Consider the following 23,889-nt stretch of genomic DNA (forward strand, 5'->3'; position numbering starts at 1 on the left):
TTTTACGGTGTTTAATTTATTTTAGATTTGATTTGGAATCATTTATTTAAATTTTTATTACTTGATTATGTAATTAGTTTTGTGAGAAATTGATTTTATTAGAAATTACAGTGATAAATTAATAAATTAAAATTAAGTTTCGGGTCATTTCGGGTCGACCCGCCGCCCCGTAAACCTGAAATTTTCGGGTTCGGGTCAGCATACCTGACCCGTCACGGGTTGGCGGGTCGGGGTTCGGGTCAACAGATTTTCTGGCGGGTCTGTTGACCCGAACCCGACCCGCCAACCTGATTTGGACCCGAATTGCCACCCCTAACTGCAAGCGTGAAGGATTGATTTCATGATAATTTAGAGTTGCGGGATGAGGGAAAAAAACAGGGTGCAAATCAATAACAAAAAAAAATATAAAGTAAATAAATAAAAGGATAAGAGGAAAATGCTTGAATTGACGCTTAAAATGAATTTCGGTCTAGAAAAGCCACACTGCTTCGCAGGACGGGGTAGTTTAAAAGAATAAAGCGAAAGGAACATGGCGGGTGCGATCATACCAGCACTAATGCACCGGATCCCATCAGAACTCCGAAGTTAAGCGTGCTTGGGCGAGAGTAGTACTAGGATGGGTGACCCCCTGGGAAGTCCTCGTGTTGCACCCCTCTCTTTTTTGTTTCGAAATCCAAATTTCCTATTCGTTCTTTATCCTGTAGTAATTTAGCTCCGTCGGAACGATTGCTTAATATTTTGCTTCTTGTCGAAGCGTGAAGGAGGATCTGAAGGCGCGAGACAAATCAGGAACGGTACGGCTCGATCAAAGCCCGGATCGTCGCTCAAATTTGTCGGCGCAAATGTATCACCGCAACTAGGGGTGGCAATTTTCGACACGACACGAACCTAACACGAAATTAATGGGTTTGGGTTGAGGTTTCGGGAATTCGGGTCAGAATCGGGTTGGACCCGATGAACCCGAAAAGAAAACCGGTCGATTTCGGGTCAACCCGTGGTGACCTGATATGACCCGATATGACCCGTTTACGAATTAAAAATAATTTAATAAACATAAAAATAATTTTATCTAACTAAACTAAGTTATTCTTTTTTTCAAAGGCATTAATTACTTAATCCTAAACGAATTTATTTAATTTGTGTGAAGTTGAAATTATTATACTTGGACAAATAATATATTATATTATTTTTCACTTTTGTATTGTTTTAATTTATTTTATATTTTGCTTGGGATAAAACACTTTTACGGTGTTTAATTTATTTTAGATTTGATTTGGAATCATTTATTTAAATTTTTATTACTTGATTATGTAATTAGTTTTGTGAGAAATTGATTTTATTAGAAATTACAGTGATAAATTAATAAATTAAAATTAAGTTTCGGGTCATTTCGGGTCGACCCGCCTCCCCGTAAACCTGAAATTTTCGGGTTCGGGTCAGCATACCTGACCCGTCACGGGTTGGCGGGTCGGGGTTCGGGTCAACAGATTTTCTGGCGGGTCTGTTGACCCGAACCCGACCCGCCAACCTGATTTGGACCCGAATTGCCACCCCTAACTGCAAGCGTGAAGGATTGATTTCATGATAATTTAGAGTTGCGGGATGAGGGAAAAAAACAGGGTGCAAATCAATAACAAAAAAAAATATAAAGTAAATAAATAAAAGGATAAGAGGAAAATGCTTGAATTGACGCTTAAAATGAATTTCGGTCTAGAAAAGCCACACTGCTTCGCAGGACGGGGTAGTTTAAAAGAATAAAGCGAAAGGAACATGGCGGGTGCGATCATACCAGCACTAATGCACCGGATCCCATCAGAACTTCGAAGTTAAGCGTGCTTGGGCGAGAGTAGTACTAGGATGGGTGACCCCCTGGGAAGTCCTCGTGTTGCACCCCTCTCTTTTTTGTTTCGAAATCCAAATTTCCTATTCGTTCTTTATCCTGTAGTAATTTAGCTCCGTCGGAACGATTGCTTAATATTTTGCTTCTTGTCGAAGCGTGAAGGAGGATCTGAAGGCGCGAGACAAATCAGGAACGGTACGGCTCGATCAAAGCCCGGATCGTCGCTCAAATTTGTCGGCGCAAATGTATCACCGCAACTAGGGGTGGCAATTTTCGACACGACCTGAAAACACGACACGAACCTAACACGAAATTAATGGGTTTGGGTTGAGGTTTCGGGAATTCGGGTCAGAATCGGGTTGGACCCGATGAACCCGAAAAGAAAACCGGTCGATTTCGGGTCAACCCGTGGTGACCCGATATGACCCGTTTACGAATTAAAAATAATTTAATAAACATAAAAATAATTTTATCTAACTAAACTAAGTTATTCTTTTTTTCAAAGGCATTAATTACTTAATCCTAAACGAATTTATTTAATTTGTGTGAAGTTGAAATTATTATACTTGGACAAATAATATATTATATTATTTTTCACTTTTGTATTGTTTTAATTTATTTTATATTTTGCTTGGGATAAAACACTTTTACGGTGTTTAATTTATTTTAGATTTGATTTGGAATCATTTATTTAAATTTTTATTACTTGATTATGTAATTAGTTTTGTGAGAAATTGATTTTATTAGAAATTACAGTGATAAATTAATAAATTAAAATTAAGTTTCGGGTCATTTCGGGTCGACCCGCCGCCCCGTAAACCTGAAATTTTCGGGTTCGGGTCAGCATACTGACCCGTCACGGGTTGGCGGGTCGGGGTTCGGGTCAACAGATTTTCTGGCGGGTCTGTTGACCCGAACCCGACCCGCCAACCTGATTTGGACCCGAATTGCCACCCCTAACTGCAAGCGTGAAGGATTGATTTCATGATAATTTAGAGTTGCGGGATGAGGGAAAAAAACAGGGTGCAAATCAATAACAAAAAAAAATATAAAGTAAATAAATAAAAGGATAAGAGGAAAATGCTTGAATTGACGCTTAAAATGAATTTCGGTCTAGAAAAGCCACACTGCTTCGCAGGACGGGGTAGTTTAAAAGAATAAAACGAAAGGAACATGGCGGGTGCGATCATACCAGCACTAATGCACCGGATCCCATCAGAACTCCGAAGTTAAGCGTGCTTGGGCGAGAGTAGTACTAGGATGGGTGACCCCCTGGGAAGTCCTCGTGTTGCATCCCTCTCTTTTTTGTTTCGAAATCCAAATTTCCTATTCGTTCTTTATCCTGTAGTAATTTAGCTCCGTCGGAACGATTGCTTAATATTTTGCTTCTTGTCGAAGCGTGAAGGAGGATCTGAAGGCGCGAGACAAATCAGGAACGGTACGGCTCGATCAAAGCCCGGATCGTCGCTCAAATTTGTCGGCGCAAATGTATCACCGCAACTAGGGGTGGCAATTTTCGACACGACCTGAAAACACGACACGAACCTAACACGAAATTAATGGGTTTGGGTTGAGGTTTCGGGAATTCGGGTCAGAATCGGGTTGGACCCGATGAACCCGAAAAGAAAACCGGTCGATTTCGGGTCAACCCGTGGTGACCTGATATGACCCGATATGACCCGTTTACGAATTAAAAATAATTTAATAAACATAAAAATAATTTTATCTAACTAAACTAAGTTATTCTTTTTTTCAAAGGCATTAATTACTTAATACTAAACGAATTTATTTAATTTGTGTGAAGTTGAAATTATTATACTTGGACAAATAATATATTATATTATTTTTCACTTTTGTATTGTTTTAATTTATTTTATATTTTGCTTGGGATAAAACACTTTTACGGTGTTTAATTTATTTTAGATTTGATTTGGAATCATTTATTTAAATTTTTATTACTTGATTATGTAATTAGTTTTGTGAGAAATTGATTTTATTAGAAATTACAGTGATAAATTAATAAATTAAAATTAAGTTTCGGGTCATTTCGGGTCGACCCGCCGCCCCGTAAACCAGAAATTTTCGGGTTCGGGTCAGCATACCTGACCCGTCACGGGTTGGCGGGTCGGTGTTCGGGTCAACAGATTTTCTGACGGGTCTGTTGACCCGAACCCGACCCGCCAACCTGATTTGGACCCGAATTGCCACCCCTAACTGCAAGCGTGAAGGATTGATTTCATGATAATTTAGAGTTGCGGGATGAGGGAAAAAAATAGGGTGCAAATCAATAACAAAAAAAAATATAAAGTAAATAAATAAAAGGATAAGAGGAAAATGCTTGAATTGACGCTTAAAATGAATTTCGGTCTAGAAAAGCCACACTGCTTCGCAGGACGGGGTAGTTTAAAAGAATAAAGCGAAAGGAACATGGCGGGTGCGATCATACCAGCACTAATGCACCGGATCCAATCAGAACTCCGAAGTTAAGCGTGCTTGGGCGAGAGTAGTACTAGGATGGGTGACCCCCTGGGAAGTTCTCGTGTTGCACCCCTTTCTTTTTTGTTTCGAAATCCAAATTTCCTATTCGTTCTTTATCCTGTAGTAATTTAGCTCCGTCGGAACGATTGCTTAATATTTTGCTTCTTGTCGAAGCGTGAAGGAGGATCTGAAGGCGCGAGACAAATCAGGAACGGTACGGCTCGATCAAAGCCCGGATCGTCGCTCAAATTTGTCGGCGCAAATGTATCACCGCAACTAGGGGTGGCAATTTTCGACACGACCTGAAAACACGACACGAACCTAACACGAAATTAATGGGTTTGGGTTGAGGTTTCGGGAATTCGGGTCAGAATCGGGTTGGACCCGATGAACCCGAAAAGAAAACCGGTCGATTTCGGGTCAACCCGTGGTGACCTGATATGACCCGATATGACCCGTTTACGAATTAAAAATAATTTAATAAACATAAAAATAATTTTATCTAACTAAACTAAGTTATTCTTTTTTTCAAAGGCATTAATTACTTAATCCTAAACGAATTTATTTAATTTGTGTGAAGTTGAAATTATTATACTTGGACAAATAATATATTATATTATTTTTCACTTTTGTATTGTTTTAATTTATTTTATATTTTGCTTGGGATAAAACACTTTTACGGTGTTTAATTTATTTTAGATTTGATTTGGAATCATTTATTTAAATTTTTATTACTTGATTATGTAATTAGTTTTGTGAGAAATTGATTTTATTAGAAATTACAGTGATAAATTAATAAATTAAAATTAAGTTTCGGGTCATTTCGGGTCGACCCGCCGCCCCGTAAACCTGAAATTTTCGGGTTCGGGTCAGCATACCTGACCCGTCACGGGTTGGCGGGTCGGGGTTCGGGTCAACAGATTTTCTGGCGGGTCTGTTGACCCGAACCCGACCCGCCAACCTGATTTGGACCCGAATTGCCACCCCTAACTGCAAGCGTGAAGGATTGATTTCATGATAATTTAGAGTTGCGGGATGAGGGAAAAAAACAGGGTGCAAATCAATAACAAAAAAAAATATAAAGTAAATAAATAAAAGGATAAGAGGAAAATGCTTGAATTGACGCTTAAAATGAATTTCGGTCTAGAAAAGCCACACTGCTTCGCAGGACGGGGTAGTTTAAAAGAATAAAGCGAAAGGAACATGGCGGGTGCGATCATACCAGCACTAATGCACCGGATCCCATCAGAACTCCGAAGTTAAGCGTGCTTGGGCGAGAGTAGTACTAGGATGGGTGACCCCCTGGGAAGTCCTCGTGTTGCACCCCTCTCTTTTTTGTTTCGAAATCCAAATTTCCTATTCGTTCTTTATCCTGTAGTAATTTAGCTCCGTCGGAACGATTGCTTAATATTTTGCTTCTTGTCGAAGCGTGAAGGAGGATCTGAAGGCGCGAGACAAATCAGGAACGGTACGGCTCGATCAAAACCCGGATCGTCGCTCAAATTTGTCGGCGCAAATGTATCACCGCAACTAGGGGTGGCAATTTTCGACACGACACGAACCTAACACGAAATTAATGGGTTTGGGTTGAGGTTTCGGGAATTCGGGTCAGAATCGGGTTGGACCCGATGAACCCGAAAAGAAAACCGGTCGATTTCGGGTCAACCCGTGGTGACCTGATATGACCCGATATGACCCGTTTACGAATTAAAAATAATTTAATAAACATAAAAATAATTTTATCTAACTAAACTAAGTTATTCTTTTTTTCAAAGGCATTAATTACTTAATCCTAAACGAATTTATTTAATTTGTGTGAAGTTGAAATTATTATACTTGGACAAATAATATATTATATTATTTTTCACTTTTGTATTGTTTTAATTTATTTTATATTTTGCTTGGGATAAAACACTTTTACGGTGTTTAATTTATTTTAGATTTGATTTGGAATCATTTATTTAAATTTTTATTACTTGATTATGTAATTAGTTTTGTGAGAAATTGATTTTATTAGAAATTACAGTGATAAATTAATAAATTAAAATTAAGTTTCGGGTCATTTCGGGTCGACCCGCCGCCCCGTAAACCTGAAATTTTCGGGTTCGGGTCAGCATACCTGACCCGTCACGGGTTGGCGGGTCGGGGTTCGGGTCAACAGATTTTCTGGCGGGTCTGTTGACCCGAACCCGACCCGCCAACCTGATTTGGACCCGAATTGCCACCCCTAACTGCAAGCGTGAAGGATTGATTTCATGATAATTTAGAGTTGCGGGATGAGGGAAAAAAACAGGGTGCAAATCAATAACAAAAAAAAATATAAAGTAAATAAATAAAAGGATAAGAGGAAAATGCTTGAATTGACGCTTAAAATGAATTTCGGTCTAGAAAAGCCACACTGCTTCGCAGGACGGGGTAGTTTAAAAGAATAAAGCGAAAGGAACATGGCGGGTGCGATCATACCAGCACTAATGCACCGGATCCCATCAGAACTCCGAAGTTAAGCGTGCTTGGGCGAGAGTAGTACTAGGATGGGTGACCCCCTGGGAAGTCCTCGTGTTGCACCCCTCTCTTTTTTGTTTCGAAATCCAAATTTCCTATTCGTTCTTTATCCTGTAGTAATTTAGCTCCGTCGGAACGATTGCTTAATATTTTGCTTCTTGTCGAAGCGTGAAGGAGGATCTGAAGGCGCGAGACAAATCAGGAACGGTACGGCTCGATCAAAGCCCGGATCGTCGCTCAAATTTGTCGGCGCAAATGTATCACCGCAACTAGGGGTGGCAATTTTCGACACGACCTGAAAACACGACACGAACCTAACACGAAATTAATGGGTTTGGGTTGAGGTTTCGGGAATTCGGGTCAGAATCGGGTTGGACCCGATGAACCCGAAAAGAAAACCGGTCGATTTCGGGTCAACCCGTGGTGACCTGATATGACCCGATATGACCCGTTTACGAATTAAAAATAATTTAATAAACATAAAAATAATTTTATCTAACTAAACTAAGTTATTCTTTTTTTCAAAGGCATTAATTACTTAATCCTAAACGAATTTATTTAATTTGTGTGAAGTTGAAATTATTATACTTGGACAAATAATATATTATATTATTTTTCACTTTTGTATTGTTTTAATTTATTTTATATTTTGCTTGGGATAAAACACTTTTACGGTGTTTAATTTATTTTAGATTTGATTTGGAATCATTTATTTAAATTTTTATTACTTGATTATGTAATTAGTTTTGTGAGAAATTGATTTTATTAGAAATTACAGTGATAAATTAATAAATTAAAATTAAGTTTCGGGTCATTTCGGGTCGACCCGCCGCCCCGTAAACCTGAAATTTTCGGGTTCGGGTCAGCATACCTGACCCGTCACGGGTTGGCGGGTCGGGGTTCGGGTCAACAGATTTTCTGGCGGGTCTGTTGACCCGAACCCGACCCGCCAACCTGATTTGGACCCGAATTGCCACCCCTAACTGCAAGCGTGAAGGATTGATTTCATGATAATTTAGAGTTGCGGGATGAGGGAAAAAAACAGGGTGCAAATCAATAACAAAAAAAAATATAAAGTAAATAAATAAAAGGATAAGAGGAAAATGCTTGAATTGACGCTTAAAATGAATTTCGGTCTAGAAAAGCCACACTGCTTCGCAGGACGGGGTAGTTTAAAAGAATAAAGCGAAAGGAACATGGCGGGTGCGATCATACCAGCACTAATGCACCGGATCCCATCAGAACTCCGAAGTTAAGCGTGCTTGGGCGAGAGTAGTACTAGGATGGGTGACCCCCTGGGAAGTCCTCGTGTTGCACCCCTCTCTTTTTTGTTTCGAAATCCAAATTTCCTATTCGTTCTTTATCCTGTAGTAATTTAGCTCCGTCGGAACGATTGCTTAATATTTTGCTTCTTGTCGAAGCGTGAAGGAGGATCTGAAGGCGCGAGACAAATCAGGAACGGTACGGCTCGATCAAAGCCCGGATCGTCGCTCAAATTTGTCGGCGCAAATGTATCACCGCAACTAGGGGTGGCAATTTTCGACACGACCTGAAAACACGACACGAACCTAACACGAAATTAATGGGTTTGGGTTGAGGTTTCGGGAATTCGGGTCAGAATCGGGTTGGACCCGATGAACCCGAAAAGAAAACCGGTCGATTTCGGGTCAACCCGTGGTGACCTGATATGACCCGATATGACCCGTTTACGAATTAAAAATAATTTAATAAACATAAAAATAATTTTATCTAACTAAACTAAGTTATTCTTTTTTTCAAAGGCATTAATTACTTAATCCTAAACGAATTTATTTAATTTGTGTGAAGTTGAAATTATTATACTTGGACAAATAATATATTATATTATTTTTCACTTTTTGTATTGTTTTAATTTATTTTATATTTTGCTTGGGATAAAACACTTTTACGGTGTTTAATTTATTTTAGATTTGATTTGGAATCATTTATTTAAATTTTTATTACTTGATTATGTAATTAGTTTTGTGAGAAATTGATTTTATTAGAAATTACAGTGATAAATTAATAAATTAAAATTAAGTTTCGGGTCATTTCGGGTCGACCCGCCGCCCCGTAAACCAGAAATTTTCGGGTTCGGGTCAGCATACCTGACCCGTCACGGGTTGGCGGGTCGGGGTTCGGGTCAACAGATTTTCTGGCGGGTCTGTTGACCCGAACCCGACCCGCCAACCTGATTTGGACCCGAATTGCCACCCCTAACTGCAAGCGTGAAGGATTGATTTCATGATAATTTAGAGTTGCGGGATGAGGGAAAAAAACAGGGTGCAAATCAATAACAAAAAAAAATATAAAGTAAATAAATAAAAGGATAAGAGGAAAATGCTTGAATTGACGCTTAAAATGAATTTCGGTCTAGAAAAGCCACACTGCTTCGCAGGACGGGGTAGTTTAAAAGAATAAAGCGAAAGGAACATGGCGGGTGCGATCATACCAGCACTAATGCACCGGATCCCATCAGAACTCCGAAGTTAAGCGTGCTTGGGCGAGAGTAGTACTAGGATGGGTGACCCCCTGGGAAGTCCTCGTGTTGCACCCCTCTCTTTTTTGTTTCGAAATCCAAATTTCCTATTCGTTCTTTATCCTGTAGTAATTTAGCTCCGTCGGAACGATTGCTTAATATTTTGCTTCTTGTCGAAGCGTGAAGGAGGATCTGAAGGCGCGAGACAAATCAGGAACGGTACGGCTCGATCAAAGCCCGGATCGTCGCTCAAATTTGTCGGCGCAAATGTATCACCGCAACTAGGGGTGGCAATTTTCGACACGACCTGAAAACACGACACGAACCTAACACGAAATTAATGGGTTTGGGTTGAGGTTTCGGGAATTCGGGTCAGAATCGGGTTGGACCCGATGAACCCGAAAAGAAAACCGGTCGATTTCGGGTCAACCCGTGGTGACCTGATATGACCCGATATGACCCGTTTACGAATTAAAAATAATTTAATAAACATAAAAATAATTTTATCTAACTAAACTAAGTTATTCTTTTTTTCAAAGGCATTAATTACTTAATCCTAAACGAATTTATTTAATTTGTGTGAAGTTGAAATTATTATACTTGGACAAATAATATATTATATTATTTTTCACTTTTGTATTGTTTTAATTTATTTTATATTTTGCTTGGGATAAAACACTTTTACGGTGTTTAATTTATTTTAGATTTGATTTGGAATCATTTATTTAAATTTTTATTACTTGATTATGTAATTAGTTTTGTGAGAAATTGATTTTATTAGAAATTACAGTGATAAATTAATAAATTAAAATTAAGTTTCGGGTCATTTCGGGTCGACCCGCCGCCCCGTAAACCTGAAATTTTCGGGTTCGGGTCAGCATACCTGACCCGTCACGGGTTGGCGGGTCGGGGTTCGGGTCAACAGATTTTCTGGCGGGTCTGTTGACCCGAACCCGACCCGCCAACCTGATTTGGACCCGAATTGCCACCCCTAACTGCAAGCGTGAAGGATTGATTTCATGATAATTTAGAGTTGCGGGATGAGGGAAAAAAACAGGGTGCAAATCAATAACAAAAAAAAATATAAAGTAAATAAATAAAAGGATAAGAGGAAAATGCTTGAATTGACGCTTAAAATGAATTTCGGTCTAGAAAAGCCACACTGCTTCGCAGGACGGGGTAGTTTAAAAGAATAAAGCGAAAGGAACATGGCGGGTGCGATCATACCAGCACTAATGCACCGGATCCCATCAGAACTCCGAAGTTAAGCGTGCTTGGGCGAGAGTAGTACTAGGATGGGTGACCCCCTGGGAAGTCCTCGTGTTGCACCCCTCTCTTTTTTGTTTCGAAATCCAAATTTCCTATTCGTTCTTTATCCTGTAGTAATTTAGCTCCGTCGGAACGATTGCTTAATATTTTGCTTCTTGTCGAAGCGTGAAGGAGGATCTGAAGGCGCGAGACAAATCAGGAACGGTACGGCTCGATCAAAGCCCGGATCGTCGCTCAAATTTGTCGGCGCAAATGTATCACCGCAACTAGGGGTGGCAATTTTCGACACGACCTGAAAACACGACACGAACCTAACACGAAATTAATGGGTTTGGGTTGAGGTTTCGGGAATTCGGGTCAGAATCGGGTTGGACCCGATGAACCCGAAAAGAAAACCGGTCGATTTCGGGTCAACCCGTGGTGACCTGATATGACCCGATATGACCCGTTTACGAATTAAAAATAATTTAATAAACATAAAAATAATTTTATCTAACTAAACTAAGTTATTCTTTTTTTCAAAGGCATTAATTACTTAATCCTAAACGAATTTATTTAATTTGTGTGAAGTTGAAATTATTATACTTGGACAAATAATATATTATATTATTTTTCACTTTTGTATTGTTTTAATTTATTTTATATTTTGCTTGGGATAAAACACTTTTACGGTGTTTAATTTATTTTAGATTTGATTTGGAATCATTTATTTAAATTTTTATTACTTGATTATGTAATTAGTTTTGTGAGAAATTGATTTTATTAGAAATTACAGTGATAAATTAATAAATTAAAATTAAGTTTCGGGTCATTTCGGGTCGACCCGCCGCCCCGTAAACCTGAAATTTTCGGGTTCGGGTCAGCATACCTGACCCGTCACGGGTTGGCGGGTCGGGGTTCGGGTCAACAGATTTTCTGGCGGGTCTGTTGACCCGAACCCGACCCGCCAACCTGATTTGGACCCGAATTGCCACCCCTAACTGCAAGCGTGAAGGATTGATTTCATGATAATTTAGAGTTGCGGGATGAGGGAAAAAAACAGGGTGCAAATCAATAACAAAAAAAAATATAAAGTAAATAAATAAAAGGATAAGAGGAAAATGCTTGAATTGACGCTTAAAATGAATTTCGGTCTAGAAAAGCCACACTGCTTCGCAGGACGGGGTAGTTTAAAAGAATAAAGCGAAAGGAACATGGCGGGTGCGATCATACCAGCACTAATGCACCGGATCCCATCAGAACTCCGAAGTTAAGCGTGCTTGGGCGAGAGTAGTACTAGGATGGGTGACCCCCTGGGAAGTCCTCGTGTTGCACCCCTCTCTTTTTTGTTTCGAAATCCAAATTTCCTATTCGTTCTTTATCCTGTAGTAATTTAGCTCCGTCGGAACGATTGCTTAATATTTTGCTTCTTGTCGAAGCGTGAAGGAGGATCTGAAGGCGCGAGACAAATCAGGAACGGTACGGCTCGATCAAAACCCGGATCGTCGCTCAAATTTGTCGGCGCAAATGTATCACCGCAACTAGGGGTGGCAATTTTCGACACGACACGAACCTAACACGAAATTAATGGGTTTGGGTTGAGGTTTCGGGAATTCGGGTCAGAATCGGGTTGGACCCGATGAACCCGAAAAGAAAACCGGTCGATTTCGGGTCAACCCGTGGTGACCTGATATGACCCGATATGACCCGTTTACGAATTAAAAATAATTTAATAAACATAAAAATAATTTTATCTAACTAAACTAAGTTATTCTTTTTTTCAAAGGCATTAATTACTTAATCCTAAACGAATTTATTTAATTTGTGTGAAGTTGAAATTATTATACTTGGACAAATAATATATTATATTATTTTTCACTTTTGTATTGTTTTAATTTATTTTATATTTTGCTTGGGATAAAACACTTTTACGGTGTTTAATTTATTTTAGATTTGATTTGGAATCATTTATTTAAATTTTTATTACTTGATTATGTAATTAGTTTTGTGAGAAATTGATTTTATTAGAAATTACAGTGATAAATTAATAAATTAAAATTAAGTTTCGGGTCATTTCGGGTCGACCCGCCGCCCCGTAAACCTGAAATTTTCGGGTTCGGGTCAGCATACCTGACCCGTCACGGGTTGGCGGGTCGGGGTTCGGGTCAACAGATTTTCTGGCGGGTCTGTTGACCCGAACCCGACCCGCCAACCTGATTTGGACCCGAATTGCCACCCCTAACTGCAAGCGTGAAGGATTGATTTCATGATAATTTAGAGTTGCGGGATGAGGGAAAAAAACAGGGTGCAAATCAATAACAAAAAAAAATATAAAGTAAATAAATAAAAGGATAAGAGGAAAATGCTTGAATTGACGCTTAAAATGAATTTCGGTCTAGAAAAGCCACACTGCTTCGCAGGACGGGGTAGTTTAAAAGAATAAAGCGAAAGGAACATGGCGGGTGCGATCATACCAGCACTAATGCACCGGATCCCATCAGAACTCCGAAGTTAAGCGTGCTTGGGCGAGAGTAGTACTAGGATGGGTGACCCCCTGGGAAGTCCTCGTGTTGCACCCCTCTCTTTTTTGTTTCGAAATCCAAATTTCCTATTCGTTCTTTATCCTGTAGTAATTTAGCTCCGTCGGAACGATTGCTTAATATTTTGCTTCTTGTCGAAGCGTGAAGGAGGATCTGAAGGCGCGAGACAAATCAGGAACGGTACGGCTCGATCAAAGCCCGGATCGTCGCTCAAATTTGTCGGCGCAAATGTATCACCGCAACTAGGGGTGGCAATTTTCGACACGACCTGAAAACACGACACGAACCTAACACGAAATTAATGGGTTTGGGTTGAGGTTTCGGGAATTCGGGTCAGAATCGGGTTGGACCCGATGAACCCGAAAAGAAAACCGGTCGATTTCGGGTCAACCCGTGGTGACCTGATATGACCCGATATGACCCGTTTACGAATTAAAAATAATTTAATAAACATAAAAATAATTTTATCTAACTAAACTAAGTTATTCTTTTTTTCAAAGGCATTAATTACTTAATCCTAAACGAATTTATTTAATTTGTGTGAAGTTGAAATTATTATACTTGGACAAATAATATATTATATTATTTTTCACTTTTGTATTGTTTTAATTTATTTTATATTTTGCTTGGGATAAAACACTTTTACGGTGTTTAATTTATTTTAGATTTGATTTGGAATCATTTATTTAAATTTTTATTACTTGATTATGTAATTAGTTTTGTGAGAAATTGATTTTATTAGAAATTACAGTGATAAATTAATAAATTAAAATTAAGTTTCGGGTCATTTCGGGTCGACCCGCCGCCCCGTAAACCTGAAATTTTCGGGTTCGGGTCAGCATACCTGACCCGTCACGGGTTGGCGGGTCGGGGTTCGGGTCAACAGATTTTCTGGCGGGTCTGTTGACCCGAACCCGACCCGCCAACCTGATTTGGACCCGAATTGCCACCCCTAACTGCAAGCGTGAAGGATTGATTTCATGATAATTTAGAGTTGCGGGATGAGGGAAAAAAACAGGGTGCAAATCAATAACAAAAAAAAATATAAAGTAAATAAATAAAAGGATAAGAGGAAAATGCTTGAATTGACGCTTAAAATGAATTTCGGTCTAGAAAAGCCACACTGCTTCGCAGGACGGGGTAGTTTAAAAGAATAAAGCGAAAGGAACATGGCGGGTGCGATCATACCAGCACTAATGCACCGGATCCCATCAGAACTCCGAAGTTAAGCGTGCTTGGGCGAGAGTAGTACTAGGATGGGTGACCCCCTGGGAAGTCCTCGTGTTGCACCCCTCTCTTTTTTGTTTCGAAATCCAAATTTCCTATTCGTTCTTTATCCTGTAGTAATTTAGCTCCGTCGGAACGATTGCTTAATATTTTGCTTCTTGTCGAAGCGTGAAGGAGGATCTGAAGGCGCGAGACAAATCAGGAACGGTACGGCTCGATCAAAGCCCGGATCGTCGCTCAAATTTGTCGGCGCAAATGTATCACCGCAACTAGGGGTGGCAATTTTCGACACGACCTGAAAACACGACACGAACCTAACACGAAATTAATGGGTTTGGGTTGAGGTTTCGGGAATTCGGGTCAGAATCGGGTTGGACCCGATGAACCCGAAAAGAAAACCGGTCGATTTCGGGTCAACCCGTGGTGACCTGATATGACCCGATATGACCCGTTTACGAATTAAAAATAATTTAATAAACATAAAAATAATTTTATCTAACTAAACTAAGTTATTCTTTTTTTCAAAGGCATTAATTACTTAATCCTAAACGAATTTATTTAATTTGTGTGAAGTTGAAATTATTATACTTGGACAAATAATATATTATATTATTTTTCACTTTTTGTATTGTTTTAATTTATTTTATATTTTGCTTGGGATAAAACACTTTTACGGTGTTTAATTTATTTTAGATTTGATTTGGAATCATTTATTTAAATTTTTATTACTTGATTATGTAATTAGTTTTGTGAGAAATTGATTTTATTAGAAATTACAGTGATAAATTAATAAATTAAAATTAAGTTTCGGGTCATTTCGGGTCGACCCGCCGCCCCGTAAACCAGAAATTTTCGGGTTCGGGTCAGCATACCTGACCCGTCACGGGTTGGCGGGTCGGGGTTCGGGTCAACAGATTTTCTGGCGGGTCTGTTGACCCGAACCCGACCCGCCAACCTGATTTGGACCCGAATTGCCACCCCTAACTGCAAGCGTGAAGGATTGATTTCATGATAATTTAGAGTTGCGGGATGAGGGAAAAAAACAGGGTGCAAATCAATAACAAAAAAAAATATAAAGTAAATAAATAAAAGGATAAGAGGAAAATGCTTGAATTGACGCTTAAAATGAATTTCGGTCTAGAAAAGCCACACTGCTTCGCAGGACGGGGTAGTTTAAAAGAATAAAGCGAAAGGAACATGGCGGGTGCGATCATACCAGCACTAATGCACCGGATCCCATCAGAACTCCGAAGTTAAGCGTGCTTGGGCGAGAGTAGTACTAGGATGGGTGACCCCCTGGGAAGTCCTCGTGTTGCACCCCTCTCTTTTTTGTTTCGAAATCCAAATTTCCTATTCGTTCTTTATCCTGTAGTAATTTAGCTCCGTCGGAACGATTGCTTAATATTTTGCTTCTTGTCGAAGCGTGAAGGAGGATCTGAAGGCGCGAGACAAATCAGGAACGGTACGGCTCGATCAAAGCCCGGATCGTCGCTCAAATTTGTCGGCGCAAATGTATCACCGCAACTAGGGGTGGCAATTTTCGACACGACCTGAAAACACGACACGAACCTAACACGAAATTAATGGGTTTGGGTTGAGGTTTCGGGAATTCGGGTCAGAATCGGGTTGGACCCGATGAACCCGAAAAGAAAACCGGTCGATTTCGGGTCAACCCGTGGTGACCTGATATGACCCGATATGACCCGTTTACGAATTAAAAATAATTTAATAAACATAAAAATAATTTTATCTAACTAAACTAAGTTATTCTTTTTTTCAAAGGCATTAATTACTTAATCCTAAACGAATTTATTTAATTTGTGTGAAGTTGAAATTATTATACTTGGACAAATAATATATTATATTATTTTTCACTTTTGTATTGTTTTAATTTATTTTATATTTTGCTTGGGATAAAACACTTTTACGGTGTTTAATTTATTTTAGATTTGATTTGGAATCATTTATTTAAATTTTTATTACTTGATTATGTAATTAGTTTTGTGAGAAATTGATTTTATTAGAAATTACAGTGATAAATTAATAAATTAAAATTAAGTTTCGGGTCATTTCGGGTCGACCCGCCGCCCCGTAAACCTGAAATTTTCGGGTTCGGGTCAGCATACCTGACCCGTCACGGGTTGGCGGGTCGGGGTTCGGGTCAACAGATTTTCTGGCGGGTCTGTTGACCCGAACCCGACCCGCCAACCTGATTTGGACCCGAATTGCCACCCCTAACTGCAAGCGTGAAGGATTGATTTCATGATAATTTAGAGTTGCGGGATGAGGGAAAAAAACAGGGTGCAAATCAATAACAAAAAAAAATATAAAGTAAATAAATAAAAGGATAAGAGGAAAATGCTTGAATTGACGCTTAAAATGAATTTCGGTCTAGAAAAGCCACACTGCTTCGCAGGACGGGGTAGTTTAAAAGAATAAAGCGAAAGGAACATGGCGGGTGCGATCATACCAGCACTAATGCACCGGATCCCATCAGAACTCCGAAGTTAAGCGTGCTTGGGCGAGAGTAGTACTAGGATGGGTGACCCCCTGGGAAGTCCTCGTGTTGCACCCCTCTCTTTTTTGTTTCGAAATCCAAATTTCCTATTCGTTCTTTATCCTGTAGTAATTTAGCTCCGTCGGAACGATTGCTTAATATTTTGCTTCTTGTCGAAGCGTGAAGGAGGATCTGAAGGCGCGAGACAAATCAGGAACGGTACGGCTCGATCAAAGCCCGGATCGTCGCTCAAATTTGTCGGCGCAAATGTATCACCGCAACTAGGGGTGGCAATTTTCGACACGACCTGAAAACACGACACGAACCTAACACGAAATTAATGGGTTTGGGTTGAGGTTTCGGGAATTCGGGTCAGAATCGGGTTGGACCCGATGAACCCGAAAAGAAAACCGGTCGATTTCGGGTCAACCCGTGGTGACCTGATATGACCCGATATGACCCGTTTACGAATTAAAAATAATTTAATAAACATAAAAATAATTTTATCTAACTAAACTAAGTTATTCTTTTTTTCAAAGGCATTAATTACTTAATCCTAAACGAATTTATTTAATTTGTGTGAAGTTGAAATTATTATACTTGGACAAATAATATATTATATTATTTTTCACTTTTGTATTGTTTTAATTTATTTTATATTTTGCTTGGGATAAAACACTTTTACGGTGTTTAATTTATTTTAGATTTGATTTGGAATCATTTATTTAAATTTTTATTACTTGATTATGTAATTAGTTTTGTGAGAAATTGATTTTATTAGAAATTACAGTGATAAATTAATAAATTAAAATTAAGTTTCGGGTCATTTCGGGTCGACCCGCCGCCCCGTAAACCTGAAATTTTCGGGTTCGGGTCAGCATACCTGACCCGTCACGGGTTGGCGGGTCGGGGTTCGGGTCAACAGATTTTCTGGCGGGTCTGTTGACCCGAACCCGACCCGCCAACCTGATTTGGACCCGAATTGCCACCCCTAACTGCAAGCGTGAAGGATTGATTTCATGATAATTTAGAGTTGCGGGATGAGGGAAAAAAACAGGGTGCAAATCAATAACAAAAAAAAATATAAAGTAAATAAATAAAAGGATAAGAGGAAAATGCTTGAATTGACGCTTAAAATGAATTTCGGTCTAGAAAAGCCACACTGCTTCGCAGGACGGGGTAGTTTAAAAGAATAAAGCGAAAGGAACATGGCGGGTGCGATCATACCAGCACTAATGCACCGGATCCCATCAGAACTCCGAAGTTAAGCGTGCTTGGGCGAGAGTAGTACTAGGATGGGTGACCCCCTGGGAAGTCCTCGTGTTGCACCCCTCTCTTTTTTGTTTCGAAATCCAAATTTCCTATTCGTTCTTTATCCTGTAGTAATTTAGCTCCGTCGGAACGATTGCTTAATATTTTGCTTCTTGTCGAAGCGTGAAGGAGGATCTGAAGGCGCGAGACAAATCAGGAACGGTACGGCTCGATCAAAGCCCGGATCGTCGCTCAAATTTGTCGGCGCAAATGTATCACCGCAACTAGGGGTGGCAATTTTCGACACGACCTGAAAACACGACACGAACCTAACACGAAATTAATGGGTTTGGGTTGAGGTTTCGGGAATTCGGGTCAGAATCGGGTTGGACCCGATGAACCCGAAAAGAAAACCGGTCGATTTCGGGTCAACCCGTGGTGACCTGATATGACCCGATATGACCCGTTTACGAATTAAAAATAATTTAATAAACATAAAAATAATTTTATCTAACTAAACTAAGTTATTCTTTTTTTCAAAGGCATTAATTACTTAATCCTAAACGAATTTATTTAATTTGTGTGAAGTTGAAATTATTATACTTGGACAAATAATATATTATATTATTTTTCACTTTTGTATTGTTTTAATTTATTTTATATTTTGCTTGGGATAAAACACTTTTACGGTGTTTAATTTATTTTAGATTTGATTTGGAATCATTTATTTAAATTTTTATTACTTGATTATGTAATTAGTTTTGTGAGAAATTGATTTTATTAGAAATTACAGTGATAAATTAATAAATTAAAATTAAGTTTCGGGTCATTTCGGGTCGACCCGCCGCCCCGTAAACCTGAAATTTTCGGGTTCGGGTCAGCATACCTGACCCGTCACGGGTTGGCGGGTCGGGGTTCGGGTCAACAGATTTTCTGGCGGGTCTGTTGACCCGAACCCGACCCGCCAACCTGATTTGGACCCGAATTGCCACCCCTAACTGCAAGCGTGAAGGATTGATTTCATGATAATTTAGAGTTGCGGGATGAGGGAAAAAAACAGGGTGCAAATCAATAACAAAAAAAAATATAAAGTAAATAAATAAAAGGATAAGAGGAAAATGCTTGAATTGACGCTTAAAATGAATTTCGGTCTAGAAAAGCCACACTGCTTCGCAGGACGGGGTAGTTTAAAAGAATAAAGCGAAAGGAACATGGCGGGTGCGATCATACCAGCACTAATGCACCGGATCCCATCAGAACTCCGAAGTTAAGCGTGCTTGGGCGAGAGTAGTACTAGGATGGGTGACCCCCTGGGAAGTCCTCGTGTTGCACCCCTCTCTTTTTTGTTTCGAAATCCAAATTTCCTATTCGTTCTTTATCCTGTAGTAATTTAGCTCCGTCGGAACGATTGCTTAATATTTTGCTTCTTGTCGAAGCGTGAAGGAGGATCTGAAGGCGCGAGACAAATCAGGAACGGTACGGCTCGATCAAAGCCCGGATCGTCGCTCAAATTTGTCGGCGCAAATGTATCACCGCAACTAGGGGTGGCAATTTTCGACACGACCTGAAAACACGACACGAACCTAACACGAAATTAATGGGTTTGGGTTGAGGTTTCGGGAATTCGGGTCAGAATCGGGTTGGACCCGATGAACCCGAAAAGAAAACCGGTCGATTTCGGGTCAACCCGTGGTGACCTGATATGACCCGATATGACCCGTTTACGAATTAAAAATAATTTAATAAACATAAAAATAATTTTATCTAACTAAACTAAGTTATTCTTTTTTTCAAAGGCATTAATTACTTAATCCTAAAGGAATTTATTTAATTTGTGTGAAGTTGAAATTATTATACTTGGACAAATAATATATTATATTATTTTTCACTTTTGTATTGTTTTAATTTATTTTATATTTTGCTTGGGATAAAACACTTTTACGGTGTTTAATTTATTTTAGATTTGATTTGGAATCATTTATTTAAATTTTTATTACTTGATTATGTAATTAGTTTTGTGAGAAATTGATTTTATTAGAAATTACAGTGATAAATTAATAAATTAAAATTAAGTTTCGGGTCATTTCGGGTCGACCCGCCGCCCCGTAAACCTGAAATTTTCGGGTTCGGGTCAGCATACCTGACCCGTCACGGGTTGGCGGGTCGGGGTTCGGGTCAACAGATTTTCTGGCGGGTCTGTTGACCCGAACCCGACCCGCCAACCTGATTTGGACCCGAATTGCCACCCCTAACTGCAAGCGTGAAGGATTGATTTCATGATAATTTAGAGTTGCGGGATGAGGGAAAAAAACAGGGTGCAAATCAATAACAAAAAAAAATATAAAGTAAATAAATAAAAGGATAAGAGGAAAATGCTTGAATTGACGCTTAAAATGAATTTCGGTCTAGAAAAGCCACACTGCTTCGCAGGACGGGGTAGTTTAAAAGAATAAAGCGAAAGGAACATGGCGGGTGCGATCATACCAGCACTAATGCACCGGATCCCATCAGAACTCCGAAGTTAAGCGTGCTTGGGCGAGAGTAGTACTAGGATGGGTGACCCCCTGGGAAGTCCTCGTGTTGCACCCCTCTCTTTTTTGTTTCGAAATCCAAATTTCCTATTCGTTCTTTATCCTGTAGTAATTTAGCTCCGTCGGAACGATTGCTTAATATTTTGCTTCTTGTCGAAGCGTGAAGGAGGATCTGAAGGCGCGAGACAAATCAGGAACGGTACGGCTCGATCAAAGCCCGGATCGTCGCTCAAATTTGTCGGCGCAAATGTATCACCGCAACTAGGGGTGGCAATTTTCGACACGACCTGAAAACACGACACGAACCTAACACGAAATTAATGGGTTTGGGTTGAGGTTTCGGGAATTCGGGTCAGAATCGGGTTGGACCCGATGAACCCGAAAAGAAAACCGGTCGATTTCGGGTCAACCCGTGGTGACCTGATATGACCCGATATGACCCGTTTACGAATTAAAAATAATTTAATAAACATAAAAATAATTTTATCTAACTAAACTAAGTTATTCTTTTTTTCAAAGGCATTAATTACTTAATCCTAAACGAATTTATTTAATTTGTGTGAAGTTGAAATTATTATACTTGGACAAATAATATATTATATTATTTTTCACTTTTGTATTGTTTTAATTTATTTTATATTTTGCTTGGGATAAAACACTTTTACGGTGTTTAATTTATTTTAGATTTGATTTGGAATCATTTATTTAAATTTTTATTACTTGATTATGTAATTAGTTTTGTGAGAAATTGATTTTATTAGAAATTACAGTGATAAATTAATAAATTAAAATTAAGTTTCGGGTCATTTCGGGTCGACCCGCCGCCCCGTAAACCTGAAATTTTCGGGTTCGGGTCAGCATACCTGACCCGTCACGGGTTGGCGGGTCGGGGTTCGGGTCAACAGATTTTCTGGCGGGTCTGTTGACCCGAACCCGACCCGCCAACCTGATTTGGACCCGAATTGCCACCCCTAACTGCAAGCGTGAAGGATTGATTTCATGATAATTTAGAGTTGCGGGATGAGGGAAAAAAACAGGGTGCAAATCAATAACAAAAAAAAATATAAAGTAAATAAATAAAAGGATAAGAGGAAAATGCTTGAATTGACGCTTAAAATGAATTTCGGTCTAGAAAAGCCACACTGCTTCGCAGGACGGGGTAGTTTAAAAGAATAAAGCGAAAGGAACATGGCGGGTGCGATCATACCAGCACTAATGCACCGGATCCCATCAGAACTCCGAAGTTAAGCGTGCTTGGGCGAGAGTAGTACTAGGATGGGTGACCCCCTGGGAAGTCCTCGTGTTGCACCCCTCTCTTTTTTGTTTCGAAATCCAAATTTCCTATTCGTTCTTTATCCTGTAGTAATTTAGCTCCGTCGGAACGATTGCTTAATATTTTGCTTCTTGTCGAAGCGTGAAGGAGGATCTGAAGGCGCGAGACAAATCAGGAACGGTACGGCTCGATCAAAGCCCGGATCGTCGCTCAAATTTGTCGGCGCAAATGTATCACCGCAACTAGGGGTGGCAATTTTCGACACGACCTGAAAACACGACACGAACCTAACACGAAATTAATGGGTTTGGGTTGAGGTTTCGGGAATTCGGGTCAGAATCGGGTTGGACCCGATGAACCCGAAAAGAAAACCGGTCGATTTCGGGTCAACCCGTGGTGACCTGATATGACCCGATATGACCCGTTTACGAATTAAAAATAATTTAATAAACATAAAAATAATTTTATCTAACTAAACTAAGTTATTCTTTTTTTCAAAGGCATTAATTACTTAATCCTAAACGAATTTATTTAATTTGTGTGAAGTTGAAATTATTATACTTGGACAAATAATATATTATATTATTTTTCACTTTTGTATTGTTTTAATTTATTTTATATTTTGCTTGGGATAAAACACTTTTACGGTGTTTAATTTATTTTAGATTTGATTTGGAATCATTTATTTAAATTTTTATTACTTGATTATGTAATTAGTTTTGTGAGAAATTGATTTTATTAGAAATTACAGTGATAAATTAATAAATTAAAATTAAGTTTCGGGTCATTTCGGGTCGACCCGCCGCCCCGTAAACCTGAAATTTTCGGGTTCGGGTCAGCATACCTGACCCGTCACGGGTTGGCGGGTCGGGGTTCGGGTCAACAGATTTTCTGGCGGGTCTGTTGACCCGAACCCGACCCGCCAACCTGATTTGGACCCGAATTGCCACCCCTAACTGCAAGCGTGAAGGATTGATTTCATGATAATTTAGAGTTGCGGGATGAGGGAAAAAAACAGGGTGCAAATAAATAACAAAAAAAAATATAAAGTAAATAAATAAAAGGATAAGAGGAAAATGCTTGAATTGACGCTTAAAATGAATTTCGGTCTAGAAAAGCCACACTGCTTCGCAGGACGGGGTAGTTTAAAAGAATAAAGCGAAAGGAACATGGCGGGTGCGATCATACCAGCACTAATGCACCGGATCCCATCAGAACTCCGAAGTTAAGCGTGCTTGGGCGAGAGTAGTACTAGGATGGGTGACCCCCTGGGAAGTCCTCGTGTTGCACCCCTCTCTTTTTTGTTTCGAAATCCAAATTTCCTATTCGTTCTTTATCCTGTAGTAATTTAGCTCCGTCGGAACGATTGCTTAATATTTTGCTTCTTGTCGAAGCGTGAAGGAGGATCTGAAGGCGCGAGACAAATCAGGAACGGTACGGCTCGATCAAAGCCCGGATCGTCGCTCAAATTTGTCGGCGCAAATGTATCACCGCAACTAGGGGTGGCAATTTTCGACACGACCTGAAAACACGACACGAACCTAACACGAAATTAATGGGTTTGGGTTGAGGTTTCGGGAATTCGGGTCAGAATCGGGTTGGACCCGATGAACCCGAAAAGAAAACCGGTCGATTTCGGGTCAACCCGTGGTGACCTGATATGACCCGATATGACCCGTTTACGAATTAAAAATAATTTAATAAACATAAAAATAATTTTATCTAACTAAACTAAGTTATTCTTTTTTTCAAAGGCATTAATTACTTAATCCTAAACGAATTTATTTAATTTGTGTGAAGTTGAAATTATTATACTTGGACAAATAATATATTATATTATTTTTCACTTTTGTATTGTTTTAATTTATTTTATATTTTGCTTGGGATAAAACACTTTTACGGTGTTTAATTTATTTTAGATTTGATTTGGAATCATTTATTTAAATTTTTATTACTTGATTATGTAATTAGTTTTGTGAGAAATTGATTTTATTAGAAATTACAG

At 39.3% G+C, this 23,889-nt stretch overlaps 19 non-coding genes across 19 annotated transcripts; all 19 read left to right on the forward strand.

Annotated features, from left to right (window-relative positions):
* Positions 1 to 534: 534 nt before the first annotated feature.
* LOC140028639 (5S ribosomal RNA) lies at positions 535 to 653 on the forward strand. Its single transcript, XR_011832543.1, has one exon. It is a non-coding gene; the product is annotated as a 5S ribosomal RNA (ribosomal RNA).
* A 1,122-nt stretch (positions 654 to 1,775) lies between these two features.
* On the forward strand, positions 1,776 to 1,894 carry LOC140030784 (5S ribosomal RNA). The gene has a single exon (XR_011834703.1). It is a non-coding gene; the product is annotated as a 5S ribosomal RNA (ribosomal RNA).
* A 1,124-nt stretch (positions 1,895 to 3,018) lies between these two features.
* On the forward strand, positions 3,019 to 3,137 carry LOC140029967 (5S ribosomal RNA). The gene has a single exon (XR_011833882.1). It is a non-coding gene; the product is annotated as a 5S ribosomal RNA (ribosomal RNA).
* Positions 3,138 to 4,272: 1,135 nt separating this feature from the next.
* Positions 4,273 to 4,391, forward strand: LOC140031006 (5S ribosomal RNA). Its single transcript, XR_011834927.1, has one exon. It is a non-coding gene; the product is annotated as a 5S ribosomal RNA (ribosomal RNA).
* A 1,135-nt stretch (positions 4,392 to 5,526) lies between these two features.
* Positions 5,527 to 5,645, forward strand: LOC140028650 (5S ribosomal RNA). The gene has a single exon (XR_011832555.1). It is a non-coding gene; the product is annotated as a 5S ribosomal RNA (ribosomal RNA).
* A 1,122-nt stretch (positions 5,646 to 6,767) lies between these two features.
* On the forward strand, positions 6,768 to 6,886 carry LOC140028661 (5S ribosomal RNA). The gene has a single exon (XR_011832566.1). It is a non-coding gene; the product is annotated as a 5S ribosomal RNA (ribosomal RNA).
* Positions 6,887 to 8,021: 1,135 nt separating this feature from the next.
* LOC140028672 (5S ribosomal RNA) lies at positions 8,022 to 8,140 on the forward strand. Its single transcript, XR_011832577.1, has one exon. It is a non-coding gene; the product is annotated as a 5S ribosomal RNA (ribosomal RNA).
* Positions 8,141 to 9,276: 1,136 nt separating this feature from the next.
* Positions 9,277 to 9,395, forward strand: LOC140028684 (5S ribosomal RNA). The gene has a single exon (XR_011832589.1). It is a non-coding gene; the product is annotated as a 5S ribosomal RNA (ribosomal RNA).
* A 1,135-nt stretch (positions 9,396 to 10,530) lies between these two features.
* On the forward strand, positions 10,531 to 10,649 carry LOC140028695 (5S ribosomal RNA). The gene has a single exon (XR_011832600.1). It is a non-coding gene; the product is annotated as a 5S ribosomal RNA (ribosomal RNA).
* Positions 10,650 to 11,784: 1,135 nt separating this feature from the next.
* Positions 11,785 to 11,903, forward strand: LOC140028706 (5S ribosomal RNA). Its single transcript, XR_011832611.1, has one exon. It is a non-coding gene; the product is annotated as a 5S ribosomal RNA (ribosomal RNA).
* Positions 11,904 to 13,025: 1,122 nt separating this feature from the next.
* Positions 13,026 to 13,144, forward strand: LOC140028717 (5S ribosomal RNA). The gene has a single exon (XR_011832622.1). It is a non-coding gene; the product is annotated as a 5S ribosomal RNA (ribosomal RNA).
* A 1,135-nt stretch (positions 13,145 to 14,279) lies between these two features.
* Positions 14,280 to 14,398, forward strand: LOC140028728 (5S ribosomal RNA). The gene has a single exon (XR_011832633.1). It is a non-coding gene; the product is annotated as a 5S ribosomal RNA (ribosomal RNA).
* Positions 14,399 to 15,534: 1,136 nt separating this feature from the next.
* Positions 15,535 to 15,653, forward strand: LOC140028739 (5S ribosomal RNA). Its single transcript, XR_011832644.1, has one exon. It is a non-coding gene; the product is annotated as a 5S ribosomal RNA (ribosomal RNA).
* A 1,135-nt stretch (positions 15,654 to 16,788) lies between these two features.
* On the forward strand, positions 16,789 to 16,907 carry LOC140028750 (5S ribosomal RNA). The gene has a single exon (XR_011832655.1). It is a non-coding gene; the product is annotated as a 5S ribosomal RNA (ribosomal RNA).
* Positions 16,908 to 18,042: 1,135 nt separating this feature from the next.
* Positions 18,043 to 18,161, forward strand: LOC140028761 (5S ribosomal RNA). Its single transcript, XR_011832666.1, has one exon. It is a non-coding gene; the product is annotated as a 5S ribosomal RNA (ribosomal RNA).
* Positions 18,162 to 19,296: 1,135 nt separating this feature from the next.
* LOC140028772 (5S ribosomal RNA) lies at positions 19,297 to 19,415 on the forward strand. Its single transcript, XR_011832677.1, has one exon. It is a non-coding gene; the product is annotated as a 5S ribosomal RNA (ribosomal RNA).
* Positions 19,416 to 20,550: 1,135 nt separating this feature from the next.
* LOC140028783 (5S ribosomal RNA) lies at positions 20,551 to 20,669 on the forward strand. The gene has a single exon (XR_011832688.1). It is a non-coding gene; the product is annotated as a 5S ribosomal RNA (ribosomal RNA).
* Positions 20,670 to 21,804: 1,135 nt separating this feature from the next.
* LOC140028795 (5S ribosomal RNA) lies at positions 21,805 to 21,923 on the forward strand. The gene has a single exon (XR_011832700.1). It is a non-coding gene; the product is annotated as a 5S ribosomal RNA (ribosomal RNA).
* A 1,135-nt stretch (positions 21,924 to 23,058) lies between these two features.
* LOC140028806 (5S ribosomal RNA) lies at positions 23,059 to 23,177 on the forward strand. The gene has a single exon (XR_011832711.1). It is a non-coding gene; the product is annotated as a 5S ribosomal RNA (ribosomal RNA).
* The last annotated feature ends 712 nt before the right edge of the window (positions 23,178 to 23,889 follow it).

The sequence above is a fragment of the Coffea arabica genome, chromosome 11e, assembly GCF_036785885.1.
Source record: "Coffea arabica cultivar ET-39 chromosome 11e, Coffea Arabica ET-39 HiFi, whole genome shotgun sequence".
Classification (NCBI taxonomy): Eukaryota; Viridiplantae; Streptophyta; class Magnoliopsida; order Gentianales; family Rubiaceae; genus Coffea; species Coffea arabica.